The following is a 15,943-nucleotide window of genomic DNA, read 5'->3' as shown; positions in this document are numbered from 1 at the left end:
TGTGCCAATAAAATCTAGTCATTGTATTTGATAAAATAGGTACCCTCACAAAAGTAAAACCCTCTATTACTAGTGCTAAAATTCTATCATATATGAAATTGGGAGATTTTCTCAAAATAGTTGTTCCTTGGTTTACGATCTAACAATAGAATCGTAACCTTACCCATGAAATTATGACCTTATTGCAGTCTTCTAACTTCGTCTTCCCATTACAAAACTGGAGGTATTACTAAATTACCACCAATTATATCCATGACTCCACAATCAATGTCAATAGCATTCAAGTGCTAGAAACACGCGATATTTTTCAAGAATTCAATGTTAGATTTAATCCTGACCATTGACACAACTAATCCAACAATCCTCATACATCCTAGAGTATTGAGTTAGGTTCACTCTATAATTTCATTGGCTTCTAAAGTTCAAATAGAGGTTGGATATAAAATGATTCCAAAGCTAGAAAAAACTACACTACTCTTCCACATGCAACAAAGGTTCATATCTAAAATGATATCTTGTTTCACTATGGTTCAAACAATATTTCATTAGATTTGTATGGTGAACTCCACTTCAAACACATTCAAAAAAATCAATTCAAGCGTAGTTGAGCAGTGACCATTGGTTGGCAAGGGAAGTTGCAGAATACGCATATCACTTTAATTTCTTTTGCGAGCCACCTACAACTACAGATATGTAGGGGCTTGGGACCAAGAATACTGCTTGATTTTGAAGCTCTTATCGGAAAAGATGTAAGGTGTTAAATAGATGGGATAGATATTTTGGTTGGTAACTGGAAGTTGATGTTTGAGTGTGGAGTGTCTACACCTTCAATTGCGGAGGATTATTTAAAGGATATGAAATAACATGCCATAATAGGAATTTTGGTGACCTTTGATAAAATACTAGTGGCAATGATGGCCATTTCTAATCTACTTAAAATGGAGGAAGTTGTTGCCATATAAGGTCTAAATAAAATGGGCATACACCCAATCATGGTTACAAGAGATAACTATAAAACAAATCAAGTTGTTCTGCATGAGTTGGTTACTCAACATGTCAAGGCTAAGGTCATTCCTGCTAACAAAGTTGAAACAATTCGTTCTCTTTAAAATGATGGATTTCATGATATGCAATGGAAAGCCATATATAAATCTTGAAAACTTAAATGGGTGAATAACAAGCACTTATTGTTCTCAGTTTCTTCGACGAAAAGTTTCCAAAAATGAAAAGTAATCCACCATTGAAACGAAACACAATAGCCCACATTAGTATCATTTGCTGAATATGTAAAGCTGACAATTTTATAGTAGTCCTAAGTGCTCACAAGAAAATGAAATCAAAAGGCTTCTACCTGAATATCACGTTCACAATACTTATAAAATATATGGATGATGGGGGATGTTCGAAAATATGGTGTTGGCTTTGCACTAGATAAAATCCTTTAACTGGAAATTGAGATCATCCAAATAGAAACATTAAAGTGGTTCGAGTAGCCAACTTCCTCTTTCATTGGGGAGTCAAACACATAAGGACAAATATTCCCATGTTCATCCATCACAACCTTGATATGGAGGTTGGAATTAGTTTTTTCGAGCCTTGATAGGTATGCATCAAATGTGCCAGTCAGAAGGTCTCATCAATTAAACAATGGAGACATTTTCAAGCAGATATCCATGAACATACATTCCATAATGCCAAATCTCAACAAGGCTCATAGACATGAATCAACACCATTATTTATAATATACAATGATCTTTAGTGCTTTTATCTTGTTGATTCCTCCATCTCCCTCTAAGGCTAATTCTCATAGATCTGAGACTAATGTATCTATGTCATGATCTTAAATTGTCTCATGCTTCCCAAGTAATCCATATACTTTTGAAGAGAACTCCTTTTGTTGCCACTTAAGACAATGATATCAATATTAAATTTCTTTCTTCTGTATATATCTCCATTAAATTTATTTATGTTGAAGGTTGTGATACAATTTTGGAAAAGATTTAATGAAGATTACATTCTAAGATTCTTTGGCATTGTGTCATGTACCTCCTATAGGAATATAAATATAGTTGAATAACCACTATTCCCCCTATATGCACCCTCAAGGGATGAGTGACCATTATTCTATAAAGATATGTTAGGGATTTATACTCGCACATTCTTACATTTTCATGGAGAGATTTCCATCGTAAAATATTTAGTTTTGTGGCATAATAGCCATTAAATATATATGCCAAATATATTTTTTACAAATAATTTTCATAACTTCTAACCACACTTATAAATACATTTAATTTTTTTTTTGAATCTAAAATTAAAATGATACTTTAGAAATGGGTTTTCTTTCTATTGGCCATGGATCTTATCATTCTTTTCCATTGTCTCTATAGGTTTTGAAGCAACAATTCTTATTCCATCTACTTCTAAGGATGATACAAATTAGTTAGATCTTTAACTTCTTAGAATCACTATAACCTCCACAATATTCACCTTGGGAAATTATATCTTGGACAATATGTTTATTTCTTGATGACCAAGAATCCTCCTATAAGGCAATATTATCACATAATAAGGAAACCAAAAAGTAAAAATCTGACTTCTGAGGCAAAATCATAGCCTATTGAAATTTATGAAATTTCTTTATCCTTAAATTCATTTACTCTATCACAATTGATGCAATGATAGCATAATACAAAGCATCAGTGAAAGCTTCCACACCAAAAATTTTCATTGGGAAAAGTCAGAGTGTTTATATTCTAGCCTCCCATGAATCCCAACAAAATACAGGAGCATTGTTTTTTAATCCATGAAGGAATTTTCTCCACATTCATTGGTAAACCTGTTGATCTATGACCTTTTCTCAATCATAAAAGGCCAACATTGGGTCCCTTCAACTACCATACAATATTCATAAAAAAATGGGTCAAGTTTGACCACTAAGGATTATTAAGGCTATGTTGTGGATAAAACAATTCAACTCCACTTTTTCATTTTGAACATATATGAATGCATTGAGCCATGATTACATGTCCACCAAGAAGCATAGATTTTTCATTTTATTCACTAGAATGCCTCAACTAAGTTTGATATAACACCAATACAAGACTATTGTGTGAAGTGAATTCCATAGGAATTTTACACATATTACAAAGTATATGAACTTTAGATAAGAAATCATTAGTGCTTAGACATTGTAGAGAAAGGTATTTTTTCACATATTACAAAGTATATGAACTTTGTATTGGAAATAATTGGTGTTTAGAAAGAAGCTAGAGAAATATTATAGATATATAATTAAATATTGATCATATCTCTTTTATTCCAAAATATCTAAATAGGTGCATGGGAGAGTAGAATGATGAGGCATCCCCTCCAAAATTTCCTATGGACCATTCTTAACTCCTTTCTCATTCTTGTAGTATCCTCTTATGAGGGAGGATCTACACAAGTGTGGCTTTTCCTTTTGGTATTGGGCCAAGATCTCTGATATATCACAAATTGAACCCTTTTGTTTTGGTTGTGGCATAAAAATTGATATAGTTTTTCTAAATAGTAAGGTTCCTAAACTGCATGAAATTCACACGGGGAATTCACTAGGGGGCAATACCATACATACCAACCGCATTCATATTGGGGGATATATATTGAGGAAAAAATGACATAATATATTGAGCATATAAAAGGGCTTAAAGGGTTTTTATATTGACAGGTATAAAAAATGGAGCTCAAAGTTAATGAAAAACTATAAGGGGTATAAAAAACGTTAATGAAAAATTGGATACCTACAATATCTAGTGAAAGTAGTGGTTTTTTAAATTGGGAATGTGTATTGGGTTCGTATTGGTAGGGGGTTACATAATGTGATTTTTAGAGGTATTTTAAATATGTAGTCAAATTAAGGGTATTTTTTAGTATGCCATGAATGCACGTGATATGTCAGTGGTTCATTCAGTGAAGACCCCATGGAAATTCATTGGAGTTTATTCTTTAGGGGAATCCAAAAGATACATCAAACAATTCCATTCCCATTCCACATAGTTTTGAAGTATTCAATCATTGCCACAAAGAGAAATGAACTAATTATGATATCCACTACCAAGAGAGATGACAAGTTTCTTGCAAAGTTCTCCACTGTATTTGGAATGAATTTTCAATGAAATTTTATTTCTTAGAAATAAATCACCATCTCCCTATATCCAAGACTTAAAGTGTTAGGAATAAATTATGTTTAAATAGTAGGTTAAACAACAACTTGTAGTCAATCAATTTGAAAAATTTGCATGCTCTATCTAACAAAATTTAAATCATACCCTTGTAATTTGGAATATCAAAACCCCAAACAACTTTTTTTGGAATTTCTGTAAAGATCTTGATGTCTTGTGTAGTTTTCCATGTTTCAATTGATACAATTGAGATGCTACTAAAATTTGGGGATGGACAATCCTTATTGAAAGAAATGATCAAAAAATTATTATTGCTCTTGAAATAGATATATTCAACATTATTTTTCAAAAAATATGACTAGCTAGTCCTATTCCTTGGCATTCATAAACTTGTGTGAGCATATGTTTGAGAAAGTCACTTAAAGTGGAAATTGTTCAACTTAGAGTCTGCAGTAATACACGAAAGAACTCAATAACAATCCTTAGCAAGCGATTGATTAATTAATTTTCTAATTCATTGTATTCCAGTAACACATGCATTTCAAGAACCAACCAGGAGAATGCTCAAAGGTTTCTCATCGACTCTTCCTAACTCCTTTCTCACTCACCTACTCCCATCATATGATGGAGCATATACTCTCTCAATTGTGCCTTCACCTCCTGTGATTGGGCCAAAATATCTATTAGATATTCAACCTTCCTCTTAAATAGCTACATTTTTCTCAATAAACCCAACTATTCCATTAATACAAATCAAGTAGAAATTCCCCCTTATATCTTCCTTTAGGAAAATCCAACTTGAAAAAATCTTTCTCCCAAAATAAAACATGTTCAAGTTCCTATCATTTTGGTAGTTGTAGCCGCAAATGAAGTATGCCAAAGTTATTGGAATATGTGGTTTAATATAATTTTCCAACTGGCCAGGGAAGCATTTACCCTCTTCACCTAGACTGACATCAAAAATATAGCCATCTAACCAAAATTTGGTTCAATATTAGATGGGAACAAATGGCAATAAATATGAAAAACAAAAGGAAAAATGGAATGTTGTACTAATAAGCAACCTAGGAAATACAAACCCCATTAAGTATATGTGTGTAGGGTAGACAAGTTTTACTCTTTGTAGAATCAACAAACTCTATGAAATACACTATAAGTGAAAATTCATTGAGATTTAGGGCTGAAGTAATAGCCCAAGCATTGACATCCGAAGACTAGGAGTAGAGATACATGTTTTTATCTTGAGGTTACATCCAAGGGATGGATCCAACTTTGTTAATGAATAACGATATCATTATTGAATAGTAATGTTGGAAAAGATATGCAGGATTCTAAGACTCCGAATTCTCAAACCGTACAGGGAAGCCATTAATTTATTCTTCTACAATGCTATGGACAATATTCTAGGGTTCTGATCCCTTTCTAAATCCAAGACTTCCATTTGAATTAATCTTGCCCTTTTCATTCATGTTCTTTTTGGTGAATGAAATATTTTCCTTATGAATGTTTTTGGAATGTAACAATTTACAATTTAACTTTTTGGGGTGAATTTTATCCATCTTAAAATCATTTATTTTGATATTTGGCATGTGATAACTGATATTCATTTGTTTATATCTGCTCAATTTTATTTCTTTGTAGATAATTTTCTTTTGCTTATCTTTATTGGATTATGTCCCCTTTCTTGCCCTATTTCCTTCTTCCCTACCTATTGGTTTACCATTTCATAGTTTTTCCACCATTCATCTCAAGCCACGTTGCCTTCTTCCTTCATTTTTTCCCCTTATTGACCAATTGGTTGTCATACCATCCCCATCCTTTCTTTCCACTATTTGATCCATACCACCCTTTCTTTGCATCCTTACAACTAAACAATTACATGAACAATGAGGAGCATGTCATTGATGAAGGTCCAAAGTGTTATTCAAGTAGCCATGCCCAATTGCAACATATCCAATTACATTGATGGTAAGTAGTGTGGTGTAGCATCCCTACTTTGCTCTGTGTAGATGGATGATATTCCTTTTAATAGAGTTGAACGAAACAAACTATTGTGAGCTCCCTAAACTTTAGCATTGCATATCCATTTGACATAATATTTATTGCCTAACTACTACGAAAATTTTCCTATAATCCAGTGTTCTCACATGAAGAATATACATTTTGTATGGATGTCTTCAAACTAGATGTGTAGAAATTTATAGTTCAGATTTAGCCATTTTGTCCATCTTAAACTCACTTTTCTCTTTTTTTTCATCTTTAGCATGTGACTTAAATTCAACACAATCTTCTTCATATCTACTCAATCTTATTATATTTTCATATAAGTAGATAAATAAATTCGTCATTTTATTATCCCATTTACCTCCTAGACACAGATGAACTAGTTTCTTCTACTAAAGCAATTCATGTGAACCAGTTTCCAAGCATGAATTTCCCTTGTTTATCCTTAGAAAATTGAGATTGAATAAAAAATTTCCCCGAGAATAAAAAAAGTGAATATTTCTTTCACATGTCACTTCTTCTCAAACTCAATGTATCTTATTTATATGAGTTTCTTCTCTTGAGGCTAATTCCTCTACTAGAAATTATAATCAGTTTGTGACCTAAGACAACCAAGTCGAACAAGATTATAGACACAACTTGTGAAGAACATAAGAAAATATCTGACCCAATTGAGTTAAAGATACTGTACATTCTAGCTAAGTTTAAGAGTAGTGGTAAGTTGTATGCAAAGACACCCTCACTAACATTGATCGATGAAGGAATTTTAAATTTAAATAATAGGTGTAATATTTCTTAAATAAAACTAATAACTTTCAAAGTATTCATTTAATTAATAATCCATAGGTAAGGCTCTAGAAGCCTATGGTCCAACAAAAGACAAATAATTTAGTCAATGAAAATTACAGGAGAGAAATATGAAGCTTAAACTATGTATGGACTTAGTATGCATCCAACCTAGAAGAAATTTATAAATTCAGGTTACAGTTGAGAGCCTTGATAATTCAGGCTCTATTCTTGTACAGTTCATCCAACAGAACAACATTTATTTGATCTACCCATGATGCAAAAGTTGGATGCTATCATAAAAGAGCTGTTAATTCTCTTGAATATTTGGTAGGTTTCAGCAAATCTATAATAGACAAGGTTCATATATAGAATATCTGGAATATAGTAATATCCATGATAGGACAAGTAATATTATATATAATTAATATTTATATATAAGAATGTTGAATGTACAAGTCATATCATTGGTTCTAAATGAATGTTGAAATTCGATTGCAAGTTGAATTTCTAATCTTGGTGTTGGGCCTTTGTTTTAAGATTTTGTAGAGAAGGAAATCGATGACAAGTGGCAGATATGATCATTGGGGAGTTGCAGAGTTGACATCCAAGGGAATATTAGAAAGTGAAGGACGACTGCTAGTCATGAAGGAGTGGTAGGAAGAAGAAGGGACAACCGAGCGAGGAAAGAGCATAGGAAACTGAGAATGAAGACAGTCGAGCAAAAGGAAATTAGCACTTGCATTCCAAGTGGATGATAGGAGATAAAAAAAATAGAAGAAAGAGAAAAGGAGGGTTGTTTCTAGTCAGTAGAGAAAGTCTGTAATAGTTCTAGTCTTCCTTTTTTGTGGAGTAATGTAAAAGAATCCATGATCATGTTTGTACAATTCTATGCTAGTTGTGTGATTTCTATTGTTAATGATTAGGCCTTGAGCCTTGTGTACTACATCATGTTATGTCAATGGAGAAGAATGTTCTAGAACCACCTTGTTCCTTTGAGCATTGTGTTATCTATTTAAATTTTAATGAATGTATCTGGTTAGATATTTTCCTGATATAGCATGAGTAGATATTTTCGAATTGGTTAGTTTGTATGTTAAGGTACTATATTTTTGTCTCTTTCATTTGATATGACTCCCTTGGTATCTAATTCCACCCTCATCTAAATTAAATCGCGACACACCTCGGGTGAGACTCCTTACCCTCCCTAGGTAAGGTGAAAATGTTGGCATTTCTCTAGACTACAATGGAGCCTTGTTGGCCCCCTTATGCCTCAACCCAGGGTCTCAACCCTGTTGTAATTTTCATGCCAAAAAATGGTTCTATTGTCAGGACCTGAAATTCAAAAGGAGGGTTCAGAATATGGTATCAAGGATTTTTAAGAAGGAAGTACAAAACTTGTGGGACGAGCAAGTGGATCAGTTTGTCTCTCAGCAAGCTCTACTTTTTCATCGAGCTGCTGCGAAACTCAAAGACGAGATCCTATACTCGGAGACTACAAGTGATCCATACGAGATATTTTAGTGAAAGTTCCTAGAATAATTGTACAACTGGTTGCAGATATTGAAGGTGAAGGGCAGGTCGGGAGGACAAACATTGTCTTGTCACGACTAGACTCTGACAAATTTCGCAAAGCTTTACCGTCTTGACACATATTTGATGAGAGTTGTAGATTTCAGGGTGCAGACTACATTAGAATGGTATGTTGTTTAGTTCGTGGTAGAAAGCCACCAGTCCTTTTTGAAAGCTGATGTTATGTTCGGAACGGGGTTGAGAGGGAAGTTGTTGAAATAAATGACCCTCTAGATTAAAATCTTAATGGTGGAAGAAGGTCTATTTATATTCCAAAGTCAAAGCATGAAAGTGTAAACACACAGTACTGGGGGAAGGATATAAGGGGAGGGATGCTTCCAATTGGGGGATCATGAGGTTATTATAACGATGGACATTGAGGATTCATGGAGGGTTAGGGAAAAAAAGAGCGCAGATAGCAGATAAATGGCGGGAAAAGGCCATGAAGGCGATTAAAAGGCAGTCAGAGGAAATACACCAAGAAGGATAGGTGTTGAGGAGCCTGGAAGTGGAAGGTAGGATGGAGGAGAACTCAACAAAAGGGATAGGGACAACTGGAAGCTAAGAAGGCGATATGAGCCCTCCCTCACCGATCACAGGGGAGGGGTTGAATGGAACTAGTTGTGTTGGCTCAAAGGAAGATTTAGAGAATGAGATGTACTTTTTTATGCAGAGACTGTTCGTGGAAGATGATGTGTCTAGAAGAATCAATGACCCACCCCCCCGAGGCTTAAGTAGCATCTCCACCAACCTTCCCCTAGTACTCTACAACAACCTTGACAAATTTCTTTCTAAGTTGCTTAAGATGATAAGAGTGCATATTGTGCATGTTAACTATAAGGTTGGTACTATTAGTGGTGCAAATAATAGTATTATTTTGGCGTTACATGGATATCTACAGTCGGGATCACAAGGTTTTGTGATTTTAGCACAAACATGGCATATAATGGTGGGGTCATTTACAAGATATCCATAATTCTCCAGCAGAGGAAATGAAGATGTAGAGAAACATTGGTACCTATGTGAGGCTATCTGGAGGGCTCACCAGATTTCTAACAATGTGAAGCTGATACAATTCTAGACCACTCTTAAGGAAAGGTCCTTGAGGTTGTGTTGTAGCCACTGCAACACCACCCAAATGTTTGGGCATATTCAAAATATTGGGTACCCCACTACTCAATCCAAACTTCTAGGGTTTGTTGATAGGACCCGAACCGGTTTCTTTCCCAACAACCTTGCCTATCCAAACCCTTTGGTGCGCCCACTGATGTTTCATGAATAAAATTCACACATCATGTCTTATCTCAGATGTAGGCCTCAAAATCGCATCAGGGTTTCAAAGGTCAATGGATTCATTAATAAGTTAAGAGTCTCTCATGATTTTAAAACTCATCTTCACATGATTCACATCACGATCAATAGATTTCCTATTTATGAGTAGGCATACATGAAATTTGGCTTTCCTTACGATTTGCAGTATTGAGGTTTGGGAAAAACCCTAAATGGTAAAAGGTGATCCCTCTCCTTCTTTGACCTAACTCACCTCCCACTAAGAGTGTGTTTCCATCGACATTGTCGGGCATCATAGGAGAGATGGTTGCATGTTATATTCCCATAAGTTCTTGGTTGGCCCTACACCTCCACATGAGCATTAGGGCTTGCAAAGATTATATACTACCCTTGCATCCTTGTAGCTCTAAACATATGTGATTGAAGTACTCATGTCGTTTTAAGCTCTTCTTGACTCACCCTGAAGCATGATCACACATATGCATAAGGGTTTGTGATAATACATCATGACAATAACCCTTCTTTGCCTTGGTCCTCATCCCCTCGAGTGAATGAAGATTCCTCAAATTTCCATATTACCCTGCGCCCTTAAATCTATAAATGCTGCATTTCTTTCGACATCACATAAATTGCTTCCAATTCATAAGTCTAGTAAGGTTCCTAAATGTTGTGTTGATTTTCAGACTCGAGCACCTCTTGTTTTACTCGTATAATTTAGTTGTGATTTTACTATCGCCTCCAAATGAAATTATTTTCATGGTTTTAATTATTTATCCCTTTTTATTTGTAAGGATTTAAATGGAGCATAAGGGGTATTGTATATTGAAAATGGCAACAAGAAATGCTGAAAATAGAAGTGCTAAAAATAGAACTGCTAAAAATAGCAGTTTGAGTACCAGTGCTATATTGGGCAACAGGGAATGAAAAATGGAAGTTCTAAAAACAAAAGTTCTATTTTTAGCAGTTCAAGATGGATTCCTATTTTAGTCAGTCCCTAGACTAAAAATAGGAAGTAAAATTTGAATTCAATATCAACAACAGTTTGAAAATTAATTAATTAATTCATCTTGAGTTAATTAGTTAAAGAAAATCAAACTTGAAGTCTATGTGAGGACATGCAACAGTTTCTCCTTTGATTGAGGAATTTATCATCAGTTAAAGAGATAAGAGTGAGTTGTAATATTGAGTTGTAATCAATTGACTTACTTTAACTTAGTCAAGTCCAGTTAGATTAATTTAACAATTTGTTAAATTAATGAGAGTTCATTTAGTTAATGCTTGCATGCATGTAACTGCTGCACTTCAGATAATTGAATATTCTCTCATAAATAACGCATGCATGTCAGTTCATAGAAAGACCAAGTTGAGATCAGAGGAGGGACAATGTACTGTCATTTGGATGGATTTTTCCTATAAAGGAAAATCATCCAAGTAGAAGGATGAAGGTTCCTTTAGGATTATGTAGTTTTACAGGGCGTGAAATCAATGTTACACTTGGTAACAAGAGGATCACCTAGGAAGAAATACGCAAAGAAATAGGAGGCTTGGAGGGCAGAGGATAAGGCTTAGGAGAAGTCTTGATTGCCTATGAGCATTTAGGAGAATTGCACTGAGAACTGGCTAGCTGCAAGAGCTAAGGCTTTGTGTAATCCTGATGTATTTCCACCTTCATCTATGAGGATTGTATTGAGAGCTGGCTAGTTGTGTGAGAGCTAAGGTTTTGTATAAATTCTATGATTGATAATATAGAGATGGGGTTTTAAGCTGGTGCTTTCCCCAGGTTATATCTTCTATGTTATGGTTGATTACTTCTCATTCTCAGTTATATCTGTTCATACTTGATGTTGCTCATGTTCAATTAAGCTTCCGTAAAGTTTATGGTAGATGTAGATCTAGTATTATGCTTTAGTACATTGCATATATTATTTTGATATATAGGTGAAATTTCAACATGATATCAATGACCTAGCTGATTTTTAGAAATTTTTTAGATGGTATCGGAGAAAAGGTGATCAAAGGGGGGAACAGTATACTGAAAGGAAATTTCAAAGTTTTGAGTTTTGGGCCGAGCGTTTGTAAAGAAGATATGAAAATTTATGTACAAAATTTTCAGAAACAAATAGAATATTTGGATTCCTTGAGGAAAAATACCCATATTCAAAAAAAAAATCAGCTAAATTGGAGTTCGGATGAGGAAGATATCGCTGATTTAAAATCAACTCTTTTTCCAGAAAATTTCGTGACGGTAGGAAAGTGGAAATAGATTGGTGTGCTAGCCAAGAACCTGTATGAACTTGAGGTACAAGATGCATGCAAAGACTTGAGGAGCAAGGCAAAGATTAGATACTTGGTGGTTGAGAGGGAGAGTAAATTAAGTAGCTTCAGGAGGTTGTGGAGCAGCCACAATAGGGGAAGCTAAGTGGAGATCGAGTAGGGACATCTACTCATGTAGAGACCTTCAGTAGGGGGAAACTTCGAGTCGGTGAGCTAAGGGATCACATGCAGCCATACCTCTAGGTAGGAGGTGGGGCGATGTGGAGTGATCGTCCCAAGGAGGAGGGGCAGGATCCTTGAGGTACCCAACCTCTTTGATTCGACTTTACTACAGGAGCTCCAATGAAGAGTAGCAAGACTGACTGATTGGGTAGAGATAGATGCGGATGGAGCAACAGAGGGAGATATAGTACAGGAATATCAAGACAGCGCAGAGCTAGCAGGTTGCAGCAATGCAAGAGGCACAAGTGTGTTGCACTAGTGAAGGATGGCATCAAGGAGGATTTTCTTGGTTTAAAAACATTGGCGAATCTCACTAATCCTAATATGCAAGCATATTTGCAATGATTTTATATATGGTCTCTATATAATGTTGGCGATTTTTAAGGTAAAATAATTTTATATTCTAAAATTTGGCGATTGGAAATTGAATCGTGAAAAATCATGGAAAATTACTGGGCGAACATTAGATGGATGGCATAGAGAGGTGTGCAACGGTGCGAGATGCGTGGAGATGTTGCAGTAGCGCAGAGGTCAGAGAGGGATCACTTTTCAGCAGCAGGTAGAGCTTCAACATTAGAGTATGTTTCTAGCCCAACAGAGAGGTTAGTTGGGAGTTTTTTTTGTTCTGAGAGTTGTTGGAGCAACACACTTAGTAGAAGTGTTGCATGCATAACATTCCAAAGGTACAGGATTGGGTTCGAGAGGAAGCCTTTATTGTTGAGAGGGAGTGTTGAAAATGGAAAAAATAAATGCTAAAAATAGAAGTGCTAAAAATATCAATTTGAGTGTCAGTGTTGGATTGGGCAACAAGGAATGAAAAATGGAAGTGCTAAAAATAGAAGTTCTATTTTTAGCAGTTCAGGATGGATTCCTATTTTAGTCAGTCCCTGGGCTAAAAATAGGAAGTAAAATTCGAATTTGATATCAATAGCAGTTTGAAAATTAATTAATTAATTCATCTTGAGTTAATTAGTTAAGGAAAATCAAACTTGAATTCTATGTGAGGACATGCAACAGTTTCTCCTTTGATTGAGGAATTTATCCATCAGTTAAAGAGATAAGAGTGAGTTGTAATATTGAGTTGTATTCAGTTGACTTAGTTTAACTTAGTCAAGTCCAGTTAGATTAATTTTATAGTTTGTTAAAGTAATGAGAGTTCAGTTAGTTAATGCTTGCAATTGCATGCATGTAACTGCTACACTTTAGATAATTGAATATTCTCTCATAAATAACTCACACATGTCAGTTCAGAGAAAGACCCAGTTGAGATCAGAGGAGGGACAATGTACTATCAGTTGGATGGATTTTTCCTATAAAGGAAAATCATCCAAGTAGAAGGATGAAGGTTCCTTGAGGATTGTGCAGTTTTATAGGGTGTGAGATTAGTGTTACACTTTGTAACAAGAGTAGCACCCATGAAAAACTGCACAAGGAAATAGGAGGCTTGGAGGGCAGAGGAGAAGGCTTAGGAGAAGTCTTGATTGCCTGTGAGCATCTAGGAGGATTGCACTAAGAGCTGGGTAGTTGTGAGAGCTAAGGCTTTGTGTAATCCTAATGTATTTCCACCTTCATATGTGAGGATTGTATTGAGAGCTGGTTAGCTGTGTGAGAGCTAAGGCTTTGTATAAATCCTATGATTGATAATACAAAGATGGGGTTTTAGGCTAGTGCTTTCCCCAGGTTATATCTTCTGTTTTATGGTTGATTACTTCTCATTCCTAGTTATATCTATTCATGCTTGATGTTGCTCATGTTCAATTAAGCTTCCACAAAGTTTATGGTAGATCTAGATCTAGTATTATGCTTTAGTACATTGCATATATCAGTTTGATCTGCAGGTGAAATTTTTACATGATATCAGTGAGCTAGCTGATTTGTAGAGAAAATTCTACATCATATGGGCAGCACAAGTTCTCAATTCTGACATAGGTGTCCTTGTTGAGTTTTTGCACCATGGTATGGCCATTGAATACGAAATCAAGGGGTTTCCAACCATTAAGGTATTTACTCCTGTCAAACCCCCATTAGACTATCAAAGAGAAAGGGATGCAAAACAATAGCAATCAGCAGTTGAAAATTGTTATTAAAGACCAACTAAATGGGAAGACTGGATCAAATAAGAAAATTTCATAAAGTCCATCAATAGAAATCACTTCAAGCAAATTTAATGACATTGTCTTCAAAAGTAAAGATAAATGGTTTGTTGACTGTTATGCTCCCTGGTGTGGACACTGCAAAAAACTTGCTCCAGAGTAGAAGAAAGTCGTAAATATCTTGAAGGGCAAGGTGAATATGGGTCACGTCAATTTTGATGAGGAGAAGAGTTTGATGAGTAGGTTCAATGTGCAAGGTTTTCCTACAATCTTGGTATTTGGGTCTGATAAGGAGAGTCCAATTCATATGAAGGTGCAAGGACAACTTCTGTGATTGAATCCTTTGCCCTTGAGCAGCTTGAGATGAATGTTTCTCCTTCGGAAGTGATGGAGATTACAAGCTAGAATGTATTGGGAGACAAACATGCTTCTTTAGAAATATGTTTTGTTAGTTTCCTACCTGAAATTTTAGACACCAATGGCACCATCGATGGTTTAAGGAGGATGTCCAGATAGGCTTGTGCTTTGAAGAAATTTCCTTCTCCAACAAAACAATAAACTGCTCCAAATATAGAGAGTGTACCTTTCCTTTTAATTTCTCTACCTCAGTCCTCTCGACCTTCAGTTTCTCCAATTCTGTGGAAAACACATCAGAGTCTAATAGAATTTGCAAACTCTCTGCTACCTTTTCTGCGAGCTTGATGCTAAGGGGGTCATCGACTATGATTGAATCCAAAGCACCATCCTCAAAATAATTGCAAAGGATCTGGTCCTTTAATTCAAGCTTGGAAATTCCCCTCTCTATCAACCACTTGGCTTCGGAAACACGAAACCTTAATGCAATAGAAGAGCCTTCCAAGATCACATTCTCCAGAAATGTACCTAAACTATTTACAAAAAACCTTGACTCAATCAATGATAGTGCAACAATGGGTTATGCGTTGAAGTCACATTTGAACAGGATGGTCAATAGGACACATGCTATGCCACTGTGAACAAATTGAGAATGAATTAAATAATTATCACAACACCTGAATGTTATAATGATGCCCATGCAGAAGCCGAAATATTTTTCTCGTCAAAGGATACCAAGTCATGGAGGGGATGAGATGAACTAACCGTTAATAGTGCTTCTTGATATTGATGAAACACAAATAAAGTTTGGCAATGGTTCTCAGAACTCAGATAATAAAACTGCTCGCATGAGTAGTTTCCCATGCCCATACAACCACGCCAAATCACTCAGCAAAAGGAGATCACTATGTGTGAGATCCATGAGGGAGCAAGAAGAAAAATTTCAACACTCTTTTGGCGTTCCTAAAGTTGTTGGTGGGATCCTGGTTGCACAAGCTTGGAATCACGCACTCCATCTCAGACTGTCTTTCGGGATCAGGATCATTGGACCAAACTCAGAAGTGGAGTGTTTTCTCTCACTAGTCGCTAAGTCAGACTTCACACCTTGAGGAAAGAAACTAGAAGTGTGACCTCACTTAAAATGCTACTATGCGACCGATGGTCGCTAAGTCACACTTGAAGAC

The 15,943-nt window shown here is 35.5% G+C and overlaps 1 pseudogene; it reads left to right on the top strand.

Moving 5' to 3' along the window:
* The first annotated feature begins 14,270 nt into the window (after positions 1 to 14,270).
* On the top strand, positions 14,271 to 14,921 carry LOC149240552 (protein disulfide-isomerase like 2-2 pseudogene; annotated as a pseudogene).
* Positions 14,922 to 15,943: the final 1,022 nt, after the last annotated feature.

The sequence above is a fragment of the Pinus tabuliformis genome, chromosome 8 (assembly GCF_031772625.1).
Source record: "Pinus tabuliformis cultivar Carrire ecotype Pingquan chromosome 8, CPIR1, whole genome shotgun sequence".
Classification (NCBI taxonomy): domain Eukaryota; kingdom Viridiplantae; phylum Streptophyta; class Pinopsida; order Pinales; family Pinaceae; genus Pinus; species Pinus tabuliformis.
This window is presented reverse-complemented; position numbering and strand designations above follow the sequence as displayed.